Source organism: Camellia sinensis, chromosome 11, assembly GCF_055761805.1.
Source record: "Camellia sinensis isolate YWXY chromosome 11, ASM5576180v1, whole genome shotgun sequence".
Classification (NCBI taxonomy): domain Eukaryota; kingdom Viridiplantae; phylum Streptophyta; class Magnoliopsida; order Ericales; family Theaceae; genus Camellia; species Camellia sinensis.
Window position 1 is genome coordinate 149211973 of NC_138971.1, and position 9576 is coordinate 149221548.

The window sequence follows — 9576 nt, forward strand, 5'->3', positions numbered from 1 at the left end:
CAAGCATGCTCATCACCAAGGTTTTGTTCCGGGCGGTCTTTAACTAGTACATTCCTTCTAACATTGTCTAGAGGACATATGCATTTGTCTTTTGGGTGACATGGTGGAATACACGGTGGTCTATCCATTGTCTGATACAACCGACAATCTTCCGATTCGTCTTTATCCAGTCTTCATCCTTTACTTCTTCCAGTTTAACCCCTTTTAGAGCAATAGGGTCAAACATGTCTTTATAATGTAGGATGTCTTCTATCCGCGGCTTCCAGATTGCATAATTGGAAGGATTCAACTTGATCATGGATTCTGAAGTTGATGTGAATTCCTCTATCGACTTCTTTACTTTTTATAGAAACTCTGATTCAAAAATTTGACCGTACGAATCTCTCTGGAATACTCCAAATAGTTGGAAACCACTATTGTATCGCCAAAATTGGACTTCAAATGGCTCAAAACTAGCCAAAATAAGTTTGATGGTTCAGATCTGCAGTTGTACCTTAGCCGTGTAGCACCTGTCAACTTATCCGTCTCCAGGTCGGGACGGGTCAACTCGACGGGTCGGCTGGCCAACTAGACTGCTGACATGGTAGCTATGTAGGTGTTGATGTGGCGCTGACGTGGGCGACTCCTATTGATGACGTGATTGACAGGTGGCGATGGTGTGTCACTGACGTCACGCGTAGCTAATAGGTGGCGATGACGTGTTTTCCAAGTGGCGTTTGACGTGGCAATAATGTCATGCTCACGCGCAGACCACTCTCCTTCTTTCTGCCGTCGCACGTCTGGTGCGTGTCCAAGACTGGGATGACATGCTGGCTCAAAAATTGGGGCATGAAGTGCGTGCCTGCAACTGGGCTTTATTTGCTTTCTTTTGGTGGCGTGTGAGAGCGCGTGAAGCCTCATCTGGGGCTCTGCTTTGCAGTTTTGGACTCCTCTCATCATGAGCTTCCTTCCAGTATGCTTAAAAGTAAATTTCGAGCAACTTGATTTCTAGGCAATTCTGAAAAACACACCCTATTTTTTCGAAAATCAACCAATGAGGCTCTGATACCATTTGTTAGAATTAGGCACACCCAAAAATCAATCACACACAGAAAAGAGACAAGATATTTACGTGGTTCGGCAATAGCCTACGTCCACGAGAGAGATATCCACTATAGAATTTTTTAGAGGGAGTTTACAACACTCACAGCTCACTCTCTCTCTATAGCACTCTCACTCACAAATACATACACTCTGTGTTTTCTTCTTTGTTTGTGTTTTTCTTCTCTTTCTCTCAGCCTCTATTTATACATGAAAGAGAAGGAAACAAAGTCAAGAGAAAAGAGTAATTGGGTTGGCTTGGGTTGGCTGCCACCTGCAATCTTCCTCTTACTTCTTGACTTGGAGCCAGCCCTCAATAACTCCTTCATGTGGGTTGGAGCTAACACAACCACCCCAATGTCGACAAGCACAATCTCAAACAAATTATAAAAAATATCCTCTGTTTTTATTCTTTTATGGTTATTTTTCAAATTAACAAAAAAATTGAAAATACCTTCTTTTGTTTCTTGTCATCCTTTAACTAGGTCCCCCCCCCCCCTAAAAAAAAAGAAAAAAAGAAAAAAATGGGGTCTTGTTTTCTCAAGATTCAGCTAAAAAATATCTTCTACATTTCTATTTGTTTTTTAAACAGTCATATTTAACTACTAATTACAGCTTTATAGTTAATTAGACTAGTGGAAAATGATATACACCTTCATTAAAACTAGGATTAAAATATCATTATGTTTAATTAGTAGGATTATAGTATAAGATTAAGATCGTTAGTTTATGGACTCACAATCCCATGTTTGATGACAAATTTTATTGAACAGATTACATGTACGTCAGACATTTAATATGACAAAATGATGAATTTTTAATATTGAGAGGGGGTTGGGGATCATAATTTCAATTATGAAATAAAAAACAAATGAAGGTATAATAAATGGTTATCTCATTAATTTAATTGGAAAACTAATCATCTTATATGAATCTAATCCGAGGGAAAAAAAAAAAAACTAATCATACAATAATTCATGGGATTATTAATCCTATAGTGATTTCGGTTTGAACCCCGTCAGCTGTTATATTCCGGACTCGAGTTTTGTGGTTTAATATTGTTATTGATGTCTTCTCCTTATTTGCCTCTTTGAATTTGAGTTTTGGAATGTCTTGGGCATGTTTAGAACAGGTTGGTTGCTAGTTTGTCTTGAATGTTGTTGCCCAGAATTTCGGTCTTCTGCTCGAGCGGGCCTTCTTGCACTCAAGTGGGGTTTGCAAACACTCAATACCTTGCACGTTTGCAAAATACTAGGGGGGTGTTTTCCACGCTCAAGCGACGTTTCCTATACTCGAGCGGCCTTCGTTGTGGTTGAGCGGGTTGTCTGTTGTCTGGATAAATACTAGATGTGTGTATTCTACACTCGAGCGAGACATTCTTGCGCTCGAGCGGAACAAAACTTTGTGTTTGATGCTCGAGCGTCAACTTATTCGCTCGAGCGGACTGCGCGTATATCAAATCGCGAAAAACTCTTTTTACATCACTTTTTTAAAATCTATCCATCTTAAAACCCTAAAGTGAGACCCTCTCTCTCTAAAATACTTTCTCTCTCTAGATTTCCACCTAGTTCTAGTGGTTTCTCAACCCTCGTGCCTTCATTAAAAAGGTATAACTCCTCAAGCTCTTCACTTTGATCCGTTGGTTTCGTCACTTTTGAAGTTCCACCCTTGCTTGGTTTGTCTTCTCTCTGTGAGGTAGGGATTTTCTACACTTTGTTATGATTTTTAACCTAGTTATTTGTGATTGTGTAACAATGGTGGTATTTGGGAGTAATTTGAGCAAACCTAGGGTTTGGGTGAAATGTAAAAGAGGGGTTTGTGATGGAAATGAAATAAATGAACTTGGGGTTAGAAAATCAAGTCTTGCAGTGTCAAAATGGGTGATTTTGGTACTTGGGTTGATATTTTGAAAAGGGAGGTTTTTACCTTAAAATGACTATCATATCTATTTTGTATAAATAGTTGAAATTGATGTTGAAATCTTGGAATTGGACAAGTATTGATATGGATGGTGAAATTGAATAGATGATGTGTCTCATCTTTAGAAATTTTGAATAAATTATCTGTCTAGAGATTGCATATCTGTTTAGAAATATCTGTATTAGGCTATCGGTAGATGATAGCTTTGATTGTTATAAAAATTGCCTGTGTATTAGGTAAATTGAAACTATCCCATGGTTGATTATCATTGAATATGATCACGTTCTAAATACATGTATATGTATGTTTATTTGGGAGGAGAAAGGGAATGTACTTCATATGTATGATTATGTGTTTAAATACATTGTATATGTAAGATTGTGTGGGAGGAGAAAGGGGATGGACTCTATTATAATTAAGTTGGCTGGAGTGTCCTAGGTGAAAGTCCCGAAATCTATACGTGGGTGCCGATCTCGCGGATGAAATATTCGTAAAATGACAAGTTGAAATCTATACATGGGTGCCGATTCTGCGGACGAAATATTCGTAAAATGGCAATTGGAAGTGTTATGTGTCAAGTGTGAAACTGTTGAACCATTGAGTTGTAGTCTCATTTGGGCTATTGAAAGATAATGAAATTGAATTATATACATTGAAATGAATTGGGCGAAAATGAAATGGAATAAGGAACCGGTATTCTATGGCAATGATATGGTATGAATGTTGTATCCAGGGCATTGTATATGCACATGTACTTATATCTTTGTTAAATCTCATATACTGTGTTAGATTATTTCTACTAGGCTGTGGCTACTCTATTTGGAAAAAACATTTTCAGGTAATGATGGCATGCCTCCACCAATGCAATAGCATTGGAGGGATTTGTGGGAAGCAAGAGCTTCCTTATTTTGATTATGCATTTTTGTATAGCCAAGGGCTTTATTAGTAAGGGCTAGACCCATTTTGTTGTAACCAAGTCAAGACTTGCAAAGGTGTAAGCCCAAAGGGCATTTGCTTATGTTAAACTCTTTTGTACTATTATCATCATGTAACGAAAGGACTTTACACTCTATTTGATGTATTTGTTAATTATGCTTGGATCATATTTACTGTATTATTTTGGGGGCGTTACAAATCCTATTAATCAAATAAGGCCTCTAGTGTACCTAAAAATGTCTTCTGTGTTACTTTAATCTCTAAAATTTAATTTCGTTAATTTCTTCTCTAAAGCTTATAATTTATGTTTATATGATGTAATTTTTTACGGTCATTTAAATGTTTAATGAAATGATAATAAAGTAAGAATGGCTATATATCACCAAATTTTGCCCCGATTTTTATCACCGAGTACATGGAAAGATATTAGTTGTTATCATTAATGCCTTAATTATTATCTCTGTAACGCCCCCAAAATTTAAACATAAGAAGAGTCCAAGATTCACTCATATCCATTCATCTAACATAGATATAAAACCCATCTCCTTATAATAATATCCATCCCAATAATTGTATTCATTAAATTCTGAAGAACTAAAAAAAGTGCAACACATGCAATTATACATTCAAGATTTCTAGAACATGAATCTGTAGCATGTGATACCACTATCTAAAACAGATAAGTGCCCTCAAGGCTACAAGTTCCAAGACTTGTGCCCGATTACACAAAAATGGTTGTTAGAACCCACACATGTAAAGCCCTTGGCTTGACAAATAACAACAGAAAATAAAAGAGCCACGTGCTCTCAAAACACATTCCCCACCCTAAAATTGATTGAATCACCACCTCTTTTCCTGCACAAAATTCACTAGGGTGAGCACAATGCTCAGTAGGAAAATCTTAACAAAGTATATACATTTTATATAATCTCGTGTGATGAATGCAAATGTCATGTCATGCTCAAATATATTTCTTATCTTTTGAAAAAAAATCTTGTGCACAATGCCAATTTGAAAACATAGTGTTCCAACAATTTCAATATAATTTCAAGGGAGGTAAATACTAGGGGTGAGCAGCAGATATATCGATCCTCCCAAACCAACCGAATTGAACCGATCCGCCGCATTTTGGATGGAGGCGTGATGACGAGCAGACGGTTACGAATTGATTTTTTTCAATCCGCCTAGTTTTGGACAGATGGCGGATTTGAGGTTCCTTTGGCCGCAACCGAACTGCCAAACCGCAAGCACCCTTAGTAATTTATAAGACTTTGTGTTTTTAATTTGTTTAGATATTTCGTTTGTGTTTTTAATTGAAAAGAGTTCAAATATTTTGTTGAATATATTCTGTTCAACAAGAGTTTTCAATTTGAATATATTTTTGAATTAAAAAAAATAAATGTATTATTTATCTATATTTTTTGGTTTTTAAATCTAACTCTAAAAATAATATATAGAAAATATGATATATGTTGGTTGGTTTTTGTTTTCAAAAATAGATATAGATGTAACAATACTGAGGCATACAAGCTCTACTACTGTTCTATTCACAGTTTTGGTGGTTTGAATTGTTTTTATATTTTAAGAACCACAGATTATAATACTTTATGTGGATGAGGCATGTTGTAATTATAATATATGGATGAGGCATGCAGTGATTGTAATATTCTAAAGTTTCAAACTTTCTTTCTTTAAATTAGATGAGGCATGCAATGATTGTAATAATTTTTTAAGTCATAGACTGTAATACTTTTTTTTCTTTTTTTTTTAGGACGTGCACAAGTCGAATTATGTTGAAAATTTATAAAATTTTAAACCGCCAAATTGATTCGCATCCATTTGACAATTTGCCAATCCGCTCAATCCACATCTGCTAGATTGGTGGACAAATGCGAATTGATTTTCTCCAATCCGCCAATCTGGTAGACGGACTACGAATTGGAGGTTCTGTGCCCGCAATCGACCTGCGCCCACCCCTAGTAAATACGACTCGGGTAATCCCTAAGCTGGTATCTACAAGTAGGCATATCAACCACTACCAAATCCCCACTTTACCGGTCTCTCACCGGAAGGCACGTGGTACCTCATTCGTGGACACTCAGGCCAACTTAACCAATTTCGAGCTACACCCCCTATCCGAACTTAGCAACGTATTTACCCAGAATAAATCAAATGATCTTGTTTTATAAAACAACTCTTTTCTAAAAGCATTAATTTTTTTTCAATGTAACATGAAATCAAATCCAACCATAATGTAATGGAATGTCAATGCAATATGTCTCTATTGGCTACATATTTTGTATAAGCCAATTACAATTCAACGCGTGGCAAGATAAGGGCAACACAGGAAGACTATTCAAGTTTTCAATCATGATCGAACACGTGGCAGTCAGTATTGGTTTTACGAGATCTGCGTAATATTGGATCAGCAAAGAGATACAAAGTGATGTGGTTTCAACGGTTACTCACATTGAAATTAAAAATCAGGAGAGAAGTCTAACTGTGGTATTGGCAGAGTGGAGCTAACTATGAGGCAACATGATCAACGATCATGGAGGAGCAGTTCGACAATTAGAAGTGTAGTTCGATGGTTCTCCTTGAGAAGTATAAATAGCAGAGAAGACCCCAGAAAAAGCCCCAAACTCAGATCCAGAAAACCAGTTTTACTTTACATATATTTTCCAGTTTTACATTTCTTGTTCTTTACATTTCTGTACTTCAAATTCCTGCACTGCATTTTGTTCATAGGAGTAGATTTCAAGTAGATTGTTGCTGTAAACCTCTATGAGGCTGATCTAGATCTTTGTAAGTCTTTCATTTCGTTTAATGAAATACTACAACTGTTCTTCATTTACCCATTGTTTGTTTAATTCTCCTAACAAAGCCACCAGTAAAAGTCCTCTTCATTGAGACTGAAAGAACTAAAACACAATCGTCTGATAATTGGCTGGCAATTAAATTTCTGTAAGGACTGATTGATCCTTGCTGGCACACTCATAATTACAAAAATAACCTTCGAAAGCCAAAAAGCCATTAGTCTCCATTCATTTTAATATTTCCACTTTTTATTTAATCCACACAATCTTCCATTGTGATAAAAGAATACCGATTTTCAATTCCACCGCACAAATCCCCCATTGTGATCAAAATACCCACATTTACTATTCAATATGCTTCCATTATACATATTTCGAGAGTCAAACAACAATTTCATAATATGTACCTTCACTACATGTTAACCATCATTTTCAACTTGTCATTTCAAGACCAAGCATGTAACGCCCCGAAATAAATACAATATACTCATCTTATAACAACTAACTAACAGTAACATAAATGAAATGATAAGCCTTCATTAATCAAAGTTTGATATACAAAAGGTGACATATACGATATACATTCATAAACAGTACATCCTGAATCTACAACATGTGTTACAAATAGTGATAACGAATGAAAGCTAAACAAATAATCATATTGTCTAAAGGCTTACATCTTTCCAAGTTAAGGCTTGGGTACATCAAAAGTGAATCTTAAGCTCAATACAAATAAAGCCCTAGGCTTGTACCAAAGTGGATACAAAATAATAAAACTGAGTCTTCAGCTCCACTATCCTCCCAAGCTAAGTCCTTGGTAGAGGTATACTAGCACTTGAAAATCGTTTTCCCCAAATAGGGTGAGCCAAAGCCTAGTAGAAATAATCTAACACAATATATGAATCTTGACAAAGATATAATGGTGAAATGCATATGCAATGCTCATGTCAAAACGGTTTACATTTCTTTCTCAAAATCATGCCATGCTCAATTTATATCACAATTCTCAAATCATGTCCTTTTCTGTAGGAAACAAGAGGGAATTCTCAAATCGGCTTAACCTTTCACGGATATTTCGTCCGCGGGAAATCGTCAAACGGCACCCATGTAAATGTAATCTATACAAGCACTACTATTGCCATTTTATGGATATTTCATCCGCAGGAATTGGCATCCATGTATACGTGTATTTTTTGAGACTTTCACCCTGGACACACATGCCAACTTAATTTGGTGATACACACTTCTTTCCAACATTCATGATTTTTCTCAAATTCATATACATATGCAATGTATTGAATGTGAAACAATGTTCAATGTACATGGATGAGAAATTAGTTTTAATTCACCTAATCCTCATGCAATTCTATAACAATCATAGCTATCCTCCACCGATAGCCCAAAATAAATATTTCTAAACAGATATAAAATCTTCAATACAGATAAACTTTCCAAATTTCAAAGTGAGTGACAATACATATCCAACTCCACCATCCATATCAAATTTCTAACATTAATTCCACTTATTTATACAAAATAAATATTTGAAACATTTAGGGCAAAACCCATTTTTCTTCCAAAATCCAATCCATGTATCAAAATGAATAATTTTATTACAACTTAATCTCATTTCTACTCCCACAACCATTTTCCATACGTCTGTTTGAAAACCCCTCTTTTGATTTTAAAACAAAACCCTAGGTTTGCTTAAAATCCTTCAAAACACAAGATTGTTTGTGAAAAACAAATAGCTAAGTTAAAATTATAAAAAGTATAGAAAATCCCTACCTCGAAGCTAGAAGACCAAGGAAAGAGTGGAGAAACCTCAAGGAAGTCGAAATCCAACTCTATTCGGATGAAAACAAAGCTCTAGGTAAGCTCTACCTTTTTAACAAAGGGAGTAAGGTGGAGAAATGGGTAGATCTTGGTGTATTTGTAGAGAGAGAGAGTAAGTTCTAGAGAGAGAAGGCCTCAACTTTAGGGTTTTGAAATGTTTAGAGAGAGAAAGAGATGAACGGTAATGTAAAAAGTGACTTTTACGAACTAATATACGTATAGTTCGCTTGAGCGCAAGAAATGACGCTCGAGCACAGAATACACACTCCCAATAGTTTTGCAGACAACAGACCAATGCTCGAGCACAAGAAAGGCCGCTCAAGCCAAGACTGCTCAAGCGCAATAAGCACTGCTCGAGCATAGAATGCACCATCCTAGTAGTTTTGCAGACTTGCAAAAGTACTAAGAATTCATAAAGCCCGCTCGAGCGTAAGAAGTGACGCTTGAGCGAAGGAGTAAAATTCTGGGCAACAAAAGTTTGAAAACAAAGCTACCAACCTATTCCGAACGCAACCAATGCAGCCCAATAGCCAAACTCAACGAAGTATAAGGGAAATAAGACATGAACAACAATACAAAACCATGAAACTCGAATTCAGAATATCAAATAGGTTGGGTCTTAAACCAGAATCTCTATAACCTCTCATCATTAAGGAATTTTGTCCCCGAAATTATATGTCAAACTTTAAAACCATGTTTAAACCAATTACAACACTGATAAACAATCAATTTCAATGCCATGACCCATCCACCAGTCATTCATCCTCATCGATATGATAAAAACGTTCTCAATACAGAATGTACAATTCATATGCCCAAAACATATACAATGTTTATATTAAATCAATATAACAAAAGTTTCATCACATGATCAAACACTAATAAATAGTTTCGGATACTTCTCACAGACTTCCAACTCACATTCCTAAGTTGCTTTTTCAACTCCATGATGTCTCTACAATACCTTAACCAAGGGAATTGTGTTGCC